The sequence below is a fragment of the Tupaia chinensis genome, unplaced genomic scaffold (assembly GCF_000334495.1).
Source record: "Tupaia chinensis unplaced genomic scaffold, TupChi_1.0 Scaffold146140_1, whole genome shotgun sequence".
NCBI classification, from domain to species: domain Eukaryota; kingdom Metazoa; phylum Chordata; class Mammalia; order Scandentia; family Tupaiidae; genus Tupaia; species Tupaia belangeri.
This window is the reverse complement of record NW_006205995.1, coordinates 1317621-1329529: the sequence shown is the minus strand read 5'-3', so window position 1 is coordinate 1329529 and position 11909 is coordinate 1317621.

Here is an 11909-nt window from a genome sequence, read left to right as displayed (position 1 = left end):
AAAGAGAGGGCGAAACTCAGACCCAGAAAAGAGTAAGCAGCTCACCAGACCTTCCCCCCACCCCATCTTCCTTGGTAGTCATTCCGAGCACAGTGGCTCAGCTAGTTGGTTTGGTGAAGGGCGCCACACTAGCAGATTAGAGGCTGGATCCTAACCCCATCACCAACACTTAGCAGGTGTACGATCTTGGGCAATTCATTCAATTGCCTGCCAATTATAGACTATAGAGGCTAAGAGCACTGGGTTTGGAGCCAAGAAACACAGACCCTTGGCTTCCTGCTTTCTTGGCTGGGTGACGGAGGGCAAGCCACTTGGTCTCCCAAGCCCAAGGTTCTCCAGCTGAACGGTGGGAATAATATCTTCACTAACTACCTCACAGAGTCGTGGTGAGAATATAACGTGATAATCGGGAGAAAACACAATATAAACTGGAAAGTGCTATATAAATGTGGGAGATTATTTTTTATGATCAATTCATTCATGTTTGCCACTGCCTCTTCAGTCTGTCTTACTCTGACCAGCAATGACATCTTCCACCTCTTTTGGAGTATGGGGAATTGGAGCATGGATATGATGTAGGAAACTGAAATATTTTACGTTCCACACAGACATGGAAGAGGTGGTTAAGAAGGTGCTTGGTATTATATACCAGTGATGTGTGTATATGTATTATATACCGGGGCATTTTCTGGGGTGACTTTGATAGTACCTTGGAGCACAGTCCGAATCCTTGCAGAGTGTCTAACACTGGACACAAGGGGGAAGCAAAAGAACTGAGGGGAGACTGTGGGGCCTGTTGCACTCCGTTACTGCTGGACATGGGAGAGGCTAAGCCTGAAAATGACCGAGGCCTGTGGGAGGAGACTCCTCAGGGCTCTGAGGGTTTTCCGGCCAGCAGCTGTGTATCAGGCACATGCTCTGACAGGGACAGAGAGGAAGGGCCACCTGTGTGAGGTCCGTTCTCCAGGCCGCAGCTGCCTCGTCACCATCAGCCTGCCCCGCGCAGTGTTCTCTCTGCTAAGAGAGGTATTGACGCGTGGCTTCGTAGGACGGTCCTAAATCCCTGTGTGTCACCCATCTTCGTGTCTTTAGCACCATCGGTGCCTTGTACATAGTAGGTGCTTAATAAGTGTCCCTTGACTTTCGTCATCCTCCAGCCCCATAAGAGTTCAGCTCCGTTCATACCACGTGGTGTTTTTAGAAAACAAGACTGAGTTGATGCCAACTGTAGGTGACTCTGGGCAGGACTCTACATCCGTCTCATCTTCATGTCATCTGTAAAGTGAAGTGAGTGGGTTAAATGCTCTCTAAGGTCCTTTCCAGCCCTAAAACTTGACAACTCTGTGATCTGAAATGGGCCCCCTTGCCCCCAAGCAGGGCCAGGTTAGGCCTCCACTGCCACTCCATTTCTCAGAAGTTCATCCAGAAGAGACCTGAGCACTCCACACATGGTCATCTGTTCCTCTTCTGCAGCTTTTCCTGTCCTCAGAATAGTTCCAGTCGAGCCGCCTCTTCTGAAAGGATAAATAGAGAATATTTTTCTCTTCAGAGTTAGTGGAGAAGGAGGGGAGGAAATAAAAAGGAAGAAATAGCACAGTAAACAACATGTTTGTGGTAGACCTTTATTTGAAAGGGGTGTGTGTGTGTGTGTGTGTGTGTGTGTGTGTTTCTGGGCATGTGTTGGCTGGGTGACAGAGAAAAGCCAATCAGAAGTGCATGCATGATTGAAAGAAGCTGGCCCAGGATTAAAACGTTCTATGGGCCATGGCAAAAACCTCAAACAAAACTTTCTGTGGGGCCAGCTGGTGGCGTGGTGGTCAAGGGGGTTAGATTCCACATGGCCCACAGTGCAGTTTGAGTCCCGGACCTGTGGCCTCTGAAACATGCTGGATGCGTGTGTGTATGTGCCCAACATCCCGAGAGAAATAGAGGAGATGGGATTGTGGCCTGACCATATCCATAGACCGGGGAGCTTTCTCACTTTCCCTGTCTGACTCTGAGATGCACCTTCCTGCAAATTAAAACAGACCAACAAACAAAAACAGCTTTCTGTGAGTAACTGAAATGTATTAGACAGATAGGAATTGCCGGTGAAATGACATGGATAGGGAATGAACTTTCTGAAGAAGTTTTATTTGAGTAGCACATGTTGCCAGCGACAATCTTTAGTTAAGAAAGAAATTATTCCTAAAATTCTTATCTCTGCCACTTTGGTTTTAATAATAAAAAAAAAGAAACGTATATACCTGGGATGATATTTATATTTTAATTAAACCTTTATCTTAATTCTGTTTTATCTATTCAAAGAAAGCGAATAAGCAGCATTGTTCATTGCATTTTAAACTGTAAGATAATTGCATGCCACTGCTCTGTAATCTCTAACCAGTTCAGATGCCTGTGATGTGTAACCGTCTGTGTACCGTACTGTTTCAAAGAGAACGAGGAAATAATACTTTCATAAACTGTGTAAGCTTATATTAGCAAATGAGTGTATTTGGCTAAGCAGTTATTTCAAAATCTACATGATTTCAATTTCATTTGAAACCTTTTGAGCAGCGCTAGACAAATGATTCATTGGAAAATGAAAGACTAATTTGCCTTTTAAACGTAAAGTCGAACGTTGTATGGAAAATAAATGTGTGATAAAGCAAAACGTATGATGCGTGGAATGCTTTTACCCTGTAATAAGGACCCTGCTGGCCCAAATCGGTGCAGTTTCTGACACTTTGGAGTTCGCCTGCCAGATCTGATGGTAAGGCCACTAATCTGCTTTAATTCATCAAGACTTTTCTGCTTCCAAAGAGATCGTGTATTCATTTGTGTCTGGAATATTTTCAAATGAAAATGTACAGGACCTTGGAAAACAATAAACTTGCCTTTCAAAGTGAAAATAAGGACTGGTTTTATCTGGCTAACTTTTGCAATGTCTCTTCAAAATAAATTGTTGACTTCATGCTTTTATATTAGATAAGCACATTTGCAGAAAGAATTTAAGGTGTCTTTATTGTGAAGAAAAGGAGCTGTAGACAAATCTAAATAGAGAAATAAGACAGGTAGTGTAGTGGTTAAGGCACTGGACTTCTACATGGCTGATCATGGTTCAAGTCCTGGATCCAGTGGCATGAAGCTCACACCAGGTGTATGTGCGTGCATGCCCAAAATCCCAGTAGGAGAACAGAGAAGAAGGGATTGCAGTGTGACAATCACCTCCTTTCCCTCTCACTGTCTCTCTCGGTCTGTCTGGAGAGCACATGTTCCCTATAGCAAAAATCTCCCTCTCTAAAAAAAAAAGACCTTGTTATTGAAACAAAAGTACATACATTTCACTAAACAGTTCAAAATTGTTGGGACCAGCAGATGATATAATAGTTAGGTCACTGAACTCCCATGCAGTCAACTACGCTTCGAGTCATAGACCTAGTGACTTAAAACTCATGCCAGGGGACCAGCAGTTGGCGTAATGGCTATGTCACTGGACTCCCATGTGGTCGACTGCAGTTCAAGTCCTGGACCCAGTGGCTTAAACTCACACCGGGCGCATGTGCGTGCATGCCCAAGATCCTGACAGGAGAATGGAGGAGAAGGGATTGCGGTGTGGCCATCCCCCCAGGAGGTGATGTCTTGCTTTCTGTCTCTCTGTCTCTCTCTGTCTTTCTGGCAAACGCATACACCCTTATAGCAAAAAACCTCTCCCCAAAAAAACAACTCATGTCAGACATGTGTGTGTGTGTGTGTGTGTGTGTGTGTATCCAAAACCCTGAAAGAAGAATGGAGGAAAAGGGATTGTGGTCATCCCCCCTGGGGGTTGATTTCTCACTTTCTGTCTCTCTCTCTCTCTGTCTCTCTGATGAGCGCATGCACCCTATAGTAAAAATCTCTCTAAAAAAAAATTGTTAAGACTACATGTTAGCAGGAATACAGATAACATAAATGTGTTAACTACTTTACCTTGATTTTTTTTTTTTTGGAGAGATTTTCACTGTAGGGCACGTGCGCTCGCCAGACAGACAGAGAGAGACATAGAGACAGAAAGCGAGAAATCACCCCCCGGGGGGATGGTCACGCCGCAATCCCTTCTCCTCCATTCTCCTCTTGGGATCTTGAGCACGCACGCACACGCGCCTGGCGTGAGTTTTAAGCCACTGGGTCCGGGACACGAACCACAGTCGACTACGTGGGAGTCCAGCGACATAGCCATTACGCTAACTGCTGGTTCCCTACCTTGATTTTTTTTACATTAACTTTTATTTATGTTATTATTACTATTTTTTTAAAAAAATTTGTAGAGCTGAACACTAAAAATAATAATTACATTGTAAAGTTTGACCCTGGAAAAACAGGAAAAACTGCACTTCCTGCCCTTCTGCTGAACTCTGTCCCAATTTTTCAGCCCCAGAATTTCCATCTTTATGTGGTGAAGCACAGAGGGCTGGACTCAGGTCTCATTTCTGTATTTGCTGTTCCATGCCTCCCCTTGGACAAGGAAATCTATTACAGCATTATGTATTATTACACCAAGGTGCAGAGGCTTCTCCCTTTCAGTCTTTGGGGCTGTAATGAAGAGAGGGTACAGGCATGGGCTCTGGAGGTCCACTTGCCTAGTTCACACTCACTCCCATAAGTTGTTTCGGATTCATGAAAATTGCCTAGCCTTGAATTCTTCCTCTGTAAAAGAGCAAACATTACTTATATTTTTATATGTTAACTCTAAAGTTTTGCTCAAAATCTTAGGATTTCAGGAAGGGATTGTGAAGGAGAAGGGATTGTGGTTTGACCACACCCCTTGGGGGAGAGATTGCTTTCTCCCTCTCTTTCTGTCTCTCTGAGCATGCATGCCCTCTGGCAGGATAAATAAATAGATATGCATGATATTAAGGCCACGTTCTCCATTTTAGGCTGAAAGTGTCAAGTATTTAAACAGGTACTCAAAAATCTTAGGATTAATATATATAAAACACTTAGAATAGTACCAGCAAATAGAAGGTATTTACATATTACTATCCTAAATTCTTTTTTTGTTTGTTGGACAAAAGGAACGTGTGCTTGCTGGAGATGGCAGGGCGAAAAGCACCTCCCATGGGGGGTGTTAACACTGTGGTCTTTCTCTTCCATTTCTCTCTCTTTTTTGCAATTTTGGACATTCACACACATGTACCTGGCGTGTTTCTCTGGAACTTGAACTGCATGGACAGTCACGTGAGGTCAAAGCACCTCAGCCAGTAGGCCGCTGATTTGCTGAAATCTATTACACTACATTCTTTCTAATCCAAATAAATATCCATGGCGGGCAGACCATAGCCTAGCGCTTAAGGTAGCCAGATCCCGCATGGCCGACCACACTGAGAATCCAGACCCCAGTGTCTTGAAAAACATGCCGGGCACTCGTGCATGTGCCCCAAATCCTTACAGGATGGAGAAAGGAAGGAGGATAGTGGCATGACCATGCCCCATTGCAGAGGAGTGTGGTCTCCCTTTCTGTCTGTCTGTCTCTGGAGAGGGTTCATGTCCCCTAGCAATCATAAATAAATAAATATCCATGGATATTAAAGCCAACCACGTTCCCCATTTTATGCTGACAGTGTCGAGTATTTGAACAGGACTAAATGAGTTTCACTCACGTTTTTGTTTTCACTGTCCATTCCGTTCTGGCAGATAGGCCCTCCTTCGTCACTCCAAGAACCAAATACAAACAAGATCGCGCTGACTCGGAGGGTTACTCCTGACCCGCCCTCTCATTGGCACCTGTGACTGTGGGTCTTTCCGGGGTCTGTGTTTGCTCTGCTTTCTGGGCACCTCCTTAGGATCCGACAGTCTGCTTTTGGGAGTGACTCCTTGACGTTCAGGTCTGCTGTGAGTTAGACCTGGCTGTTTTGGACCACCTTCCTTCAGTTTGACAACTCGGTCTTCTTCTGTGGCTTTAAGAAATGGTGCTCTGGGGCCAACAGGTGGCATAGTAGTTAAGGTGCTGAACTCCCATGTGGTCAACCACAGTTCAAGTCCCTGATTCAGTGGCTCAAAACTCATGTCCGGCACACAGTAACAAGTGTGAACCGACAACCCTCAGAATGGAAAAATATTTTTGTCAAATATGCCTCAGACAAGGGACTGATAACCAGAATACATAAGGAACTCAAGTGCCTTATGCGAAAAAAAATGATTAACCCGATTAAAAGATGGGGAAATGAGCTGAACAAAAATCTCTCTAAGGAAGACATACGAACAGCCAAAAAGCATATGAGGAAATGCTCAACATCCCTCATCATAAAGGAGATGCAGATAAAAACCACAATGAGATACCACCTAACCCCTGTCAGAATGGCAAAGATTAAGAATATAAAAAGTGATAAGTGTTGGCGGGGATGTGGTGAAAAGGGAACCCTCCTACACTGTTGGTGGGAATGTAAACTAGTTCAACCACTGTGGAGAACAATATGGAGGTTCCTCAAAGATCTACAAATAGAACTACCATTTGATCCAGCAATCCCACTTCTGGGTATTTACCCAAAAGACAGGAGAATGCTCTGTCAGAAAAGTGCTTGCACATCAATGTTTATTGCAGCATTATTCACAATTGCCAAGACATGGAACCAACCTAAATGTCCACAAACCGATGAATGGATTGGAAAAGTGTGGTATATATACTCTATGAAATACTACTCAGCCATAAAAAACAATAAGACCCTGGAATTTGATAGAAAATGGTCAGATATGGAGGATCTATTGCTGAGTGAAGTAAGCCAGGCTATGAAAGAATGGGGGAGGTGAAGAGAAGAGGATAGAGAAAGATAGCAAGTGAACAATAGAGAGGCAGGACATTAGTGAGAAACAGATATGGCTTATTACCTGTTGATGATGACATGTAGAGTATTCTCAACTGGAGTGGTCTGAGAAATATTTCATGATGGGCAAAGTATTTTTACAAGCAAAATGAGAAATAGCGATTGAATGTTTTAAAAAATAATTAGAATAATAATAATAATGATTGGGGAAAACAGAAAAGATATCGAATGTTGAAGCGGGAAGATTAATGTCTTTGTACTGACTGACATGCATGGCATTCCCTTTTGAAAAAGCAATGTAATACACTGTAAAGTTATATGTAATCCAATGTAATATAAAGAAGATTATGATGATAATAAAAAAAAAAAAAACCTCATGTCCGGCACATGTGTGCGAGTGTGCCCCAAATCCCAAGAGGAGAATGGAGGAAAAGGGATTGCAGCGTGGCCATCCCCTCCCAGGGGAGGGGGGAGGTATGTGTATGATCTCTTGCTTTCTGTCTCTGGTGAGCACACACACACCCTATAGCAAAAAATCTCTGTGTGTGGGGGGGGGATGGTGTTCTAAACATCGTCTGCCCTGGCTACCCACCAGCCAGGGGACGCGATCAGATGGCTGCAGACCCTAGCAAGGGTGCCACACATCCCAGGGCCTCAGTAGGAAACAAGTATCATCCTGTCCTTTCATGAGTTTGGGCTGTGCTTTAGGCCCAGTTAACCTAAAGAGGAAGACAATGTAGGAAAATCGGGCAAGTGTGTAACTCCAAAGGTGTGCTGACCAGGAGCAGGGTCTGCGGATTGTAGACCACTGGGCTTCCCAGTCCTGCGTGAAATCTTAGGGAAGCATACATAGTATTCGTTTTTGTAGTTTGTAAGCAGTGAAGTGAAGCAGTGCTCTCTAAGAGCCAGCTAACATTCACTCTGAGTCAGCGATGGGAAATGATGAGAGGAAGGTCAAAAGAACACATTGTGTTTGTATTTCAGTGAGACATTTGGCAGAGTCTCACGGCACCCTTGGGAAACGTGGGCTGTACAGCAGTGTGGCTAAATCGTTCAGTGACTGTAGGTTAAACAGCTTTTCTGGGCCCTTGATTGTAAGTGACTGTTGATGCATGGGATCATTTCAACCAGAGGAGCTTAGCAACCACCACAGGACTCTGTCCTTGAAGTGCTTTATTTAATTTTTTTTTTTTGAGAGATTTTCGCTATAGTGCGCATGCACTCGCCAGAAAGACAGAGAGACAGAGAGAGACAGAAAGCGAGAAATCACCCCCCAGGGGGGATGGTCACACCGCAATCCCTTCTCCTCCATTCTCCTCTCGGGATCTTGGGCACGCACGCACACACACCTGGCGTGAGTTTAAGCCACCGGGTCCGGGACTCACGGTTGACTATATGGGAGTCCAGCGACATAGCCATTACGCTAACTTCTGGTCCCAACAGTTATCTATTTTTAATCCAGAAAATGGACTGGGAAATGATAGGATAAAGAAAATGCAAGTTAATTGCCATCAGCATGGATAAAGATTTCGATGTCATAGTTAACTAAAATTTTAATGTGAATAAAAAGTGGAAAGTGCCTGCCTAAACCTAACTCTCTCTTACGTGACATTAAAGAATCTTGGTATTTGGCTAGAAGTCTGACCTTGAGGCCTTGAATCCTCCGCTTTCAGAATGCCTATTTCAATATTACTTTCATCATCCTTGAACTTTGGCATGATTGGCGTTTATAGGTTCATAAAGTTTTATCTTATCAGTCAATGGTGTCACTGATATGAATAAAGTATGTTATTTAGATTTGTTACGATATGAATATTCTGATTAGATACAGTCTAGTATTCTAGATGTAATATGAGTGAAAAATAAGTTATTTATTAAAATTTCATTAAAGGATTAATGTATAGGGGCCAGCAGCTAGGATGGTTCAGGTGCTGGACTCCCACATGGCTGACCACAGTTCAAGTCTCAGACCTGGCAGCTTACTTTCTCTCTCTCAGGAATTAAAATAATAATAATATTCAATAAAAAATAATGGTTCTTTTTAAGAAGTATATGTTAATTATTGGATTCGAAAATGTATTAATTGCTGATTGTGAATGGCCTATGTTATGTTAAAAATCAATTAAAAACAATTGTTAACCTTCAAGTGGATAAACAAGACAAATAGGTTGACAGTTACTACAAATATAAAGACGGCGTGTATTAGCTAGATAACTTAGAAACAGTACATCCTGGGACCAGCAGATAGCATAATGATTAATTGCTAGACTCCCATGTAGTCAACCATGGATCGAATCCTGGACCCGGCAGCTTAAAACTCGCACCAGTCCCATGTGCATATGTGCCCACAATCCTGAGAGGAGAATGGAGAAGGGATTGCAGTATGGCTATCCTCCTTTGGGAAGTGATTTCTTTCTGTCTCTCCATCTCTCTGGCAAGCGCATGTGCCCTACAGCAAAAATCTCTCTTAAAAAAAAAAAAAAGAAAAAGAAACAGTACATCCTTTCTGAGCCAATAAATATTTCTAGAAATTTAAATAATACAAGGAAAGATAAGTAGAAGTTACATCATATCCTAATTCTAGTCTCTAGGAAAATACTTAGTATACCTAGTATTTGTCATTTAAAAATCTGAATTGAGGGCCAACTGGGCAGTGGTTAAGGGGGCAAGGTCTCACGTGGTCGACCATGTGGTTTGAATTCCAGCTGGGGTGGTTTGGAAAGCGCACTGGACATGTGTGTGTGTGTGTGTGTGCATGCCCCGATCCCAGGCAGGACAGAGAAGCAGAAGCAATTATGGTGTGCCTAAGCTCCAGCCGGGCTGCCTTTCCCTGTCCTCTCCCTCTCTCTCTCTGTTGAGTGCCACTGGTATTCACTTGCATAGGATGATTCCATGTGACACCCAGTTATGAGTTACTCTGGCTGGACGGCTGCAAATAACACTAAGCAGGGCTTGGCATACACTGAGCAGGTTGGAGTATCATTTTAACAAACACTCTAACCAAACCCTGAGCGCGAACAGGAGCTGTATCCTGTTCCTGATTCAGATCTCTCACCTAAAGGGCTCCAATTCGTTCTCTTCCGACATTGCACTTCAGTTGTTTTCCATGATTGGAAGTGGGAGTCCATGCAGGGTGTGGGGGCCATGCCACCTCTGTGCCAGACCATCCTCTTCAGAGAAAGACACTGAGGCACGGTAGCAGTCAGCTTTCGCTAGGTGAGGCGTCAGCCTCAGTGGGCCCCTCGCTAGCGTTGTGTGGCACCTTCTGTGTGTGTGGCTGAGACTGTGACCCATGGGACTTCCAGGACCAGGCTTTATTTGGAACATGCCTTTCTGTGGGTACAGGGGAAGGGCACGCTAAGGGGAGACGGCAATGACGAGGCTCCCCTTGGCACTGTCCTACTGACACATCCATCCACTCACTTCTGACTGTTCAGTGGAAGAAGGAAAAACTCATCCGTCCACACCGCAGCCACGCCTGAGAATGCCTCCAGGGCAGCCCGCAGTCACGAGACAGTGGGTAGGGCTGTCTGTTTCTCTAGGGGAAAACAAATATTTGGGAACAGTATTTTAATCTACCACAGGCATTTGGTGGACGTGGCTCTTCAGTTAGGCGTGTAAATACAATTTTAGATGTTTTTTTTTTTTCCTTCCCCTCATGAATTGTGTTTTCTAATGATAAGCTACCAATGGCAAGACACGGAGTTGTTTTTTGTTTTGTTTTGTTTTGTTTGTTTTTGTTTTTAAATAAAAGAACCTGTCTCCATTACAGGATGAGTTTCACCGGCTCTCATTCTGTGTAAGCCACGCTCTTACAGCTGGTGTTTCTGTCCACCTCAGGTCACCCGCCAGCATTTGCAGGTGACCCCTCTGGTTCTGTGTCCCAACATGAGAGCAGAAAGGGAGGGAAGGAGTCACCATTCCATCATGTGAGAATATTGATTGCATACCTACCGTGTGTCAGGCAGGATTGTAGATGCTAGGGGGAGAAGGGGAAACAACACCCCACTCTGAGCTTATGCTGCATCACGAGCCATGTGGTATTAGGTACGAACGAGTGCCGTGAAGGCCAAGTAGGGGAAGGAGAGAATGGCAGCGGATGGTCATCAGAAACGAGGCTCTGGGGCTGACATTCGAGCAGAGCCATTGTTAAAATGAGGACATGAGCTTCTCCAAAAGAGTCTTCCTGGGTAGTGGAGGAACGTTGAGGTGGGAATACACTTGGCAGGACTGAGAAACCTCGGGGGAGCCAGTGGGACTGGAGCAGAGGGAGAGAGAGGGTGTGTGTTGGGGGAGTGTCAGGAAATACAGCAGTCAGGTGAGGATTACGGAGGGGTAGCTTTGCAGTTTAGTCCGAGTATGACAATATGATGGAAGCCATGAGTGGTCTGCAGCAGGGATGATGTGTTATTATTTTTAAGGTTTTTGCCATGGGGTGCATGCACTCGCTGGAGAGAGACAGTGAGAGGGAAAAGGAGAAAGTACCTCCTGGGGGGATGGCCACACCACAATCCCTTTTTCTCCACTCTCCTCTCGGAATTTTCAGCACACACACATGCACCCAATGTGAGTTTTAAGTCGCTGGGTCTGGGACTTGGACCGTGCTTGACCATGTAGGAGTCCAGCACCTTAACTACATTGCCACCTGCTGGCCCTGTGTTTTTTGTTTTCTTTCGTTTTTGTTTTTAAGAGAGATGTTTTGTTATAGGGTACATTCATGCGCCAGAAAGATAGAGATAGTGAGAAATCACTCCCCAGAGGGGATGGCCATGCAGCAATCCCTTCTCCTCCATTCTCCTCTTGGGATTTGGGGCACACACGCACATGTATCTGGCATGAGTTTTAAGTGGCGGGGTCCAGGACTTGAACTGTGTTTGACTATCTGGGAGTCCAGAAACATAACCATTACGCCATCTGCCGGTCCCGCCATGGTATTTTTTTCAAAAAGCATTCTGATGAGGCCAGCAGATGGCATAATGGTTATGTCGCTGGACTCTGACATGGTTGAACGCGGTTTGAGTCCCAGACCCCGTGGCTTGAAACTCAGGCCAGACACATGTGTGTGTGTGCCTAAGATTCCAGGAGGAGAATAGAGAAGTGTTTTTGGTGTGGCCATCCTGTCAGGGAGTG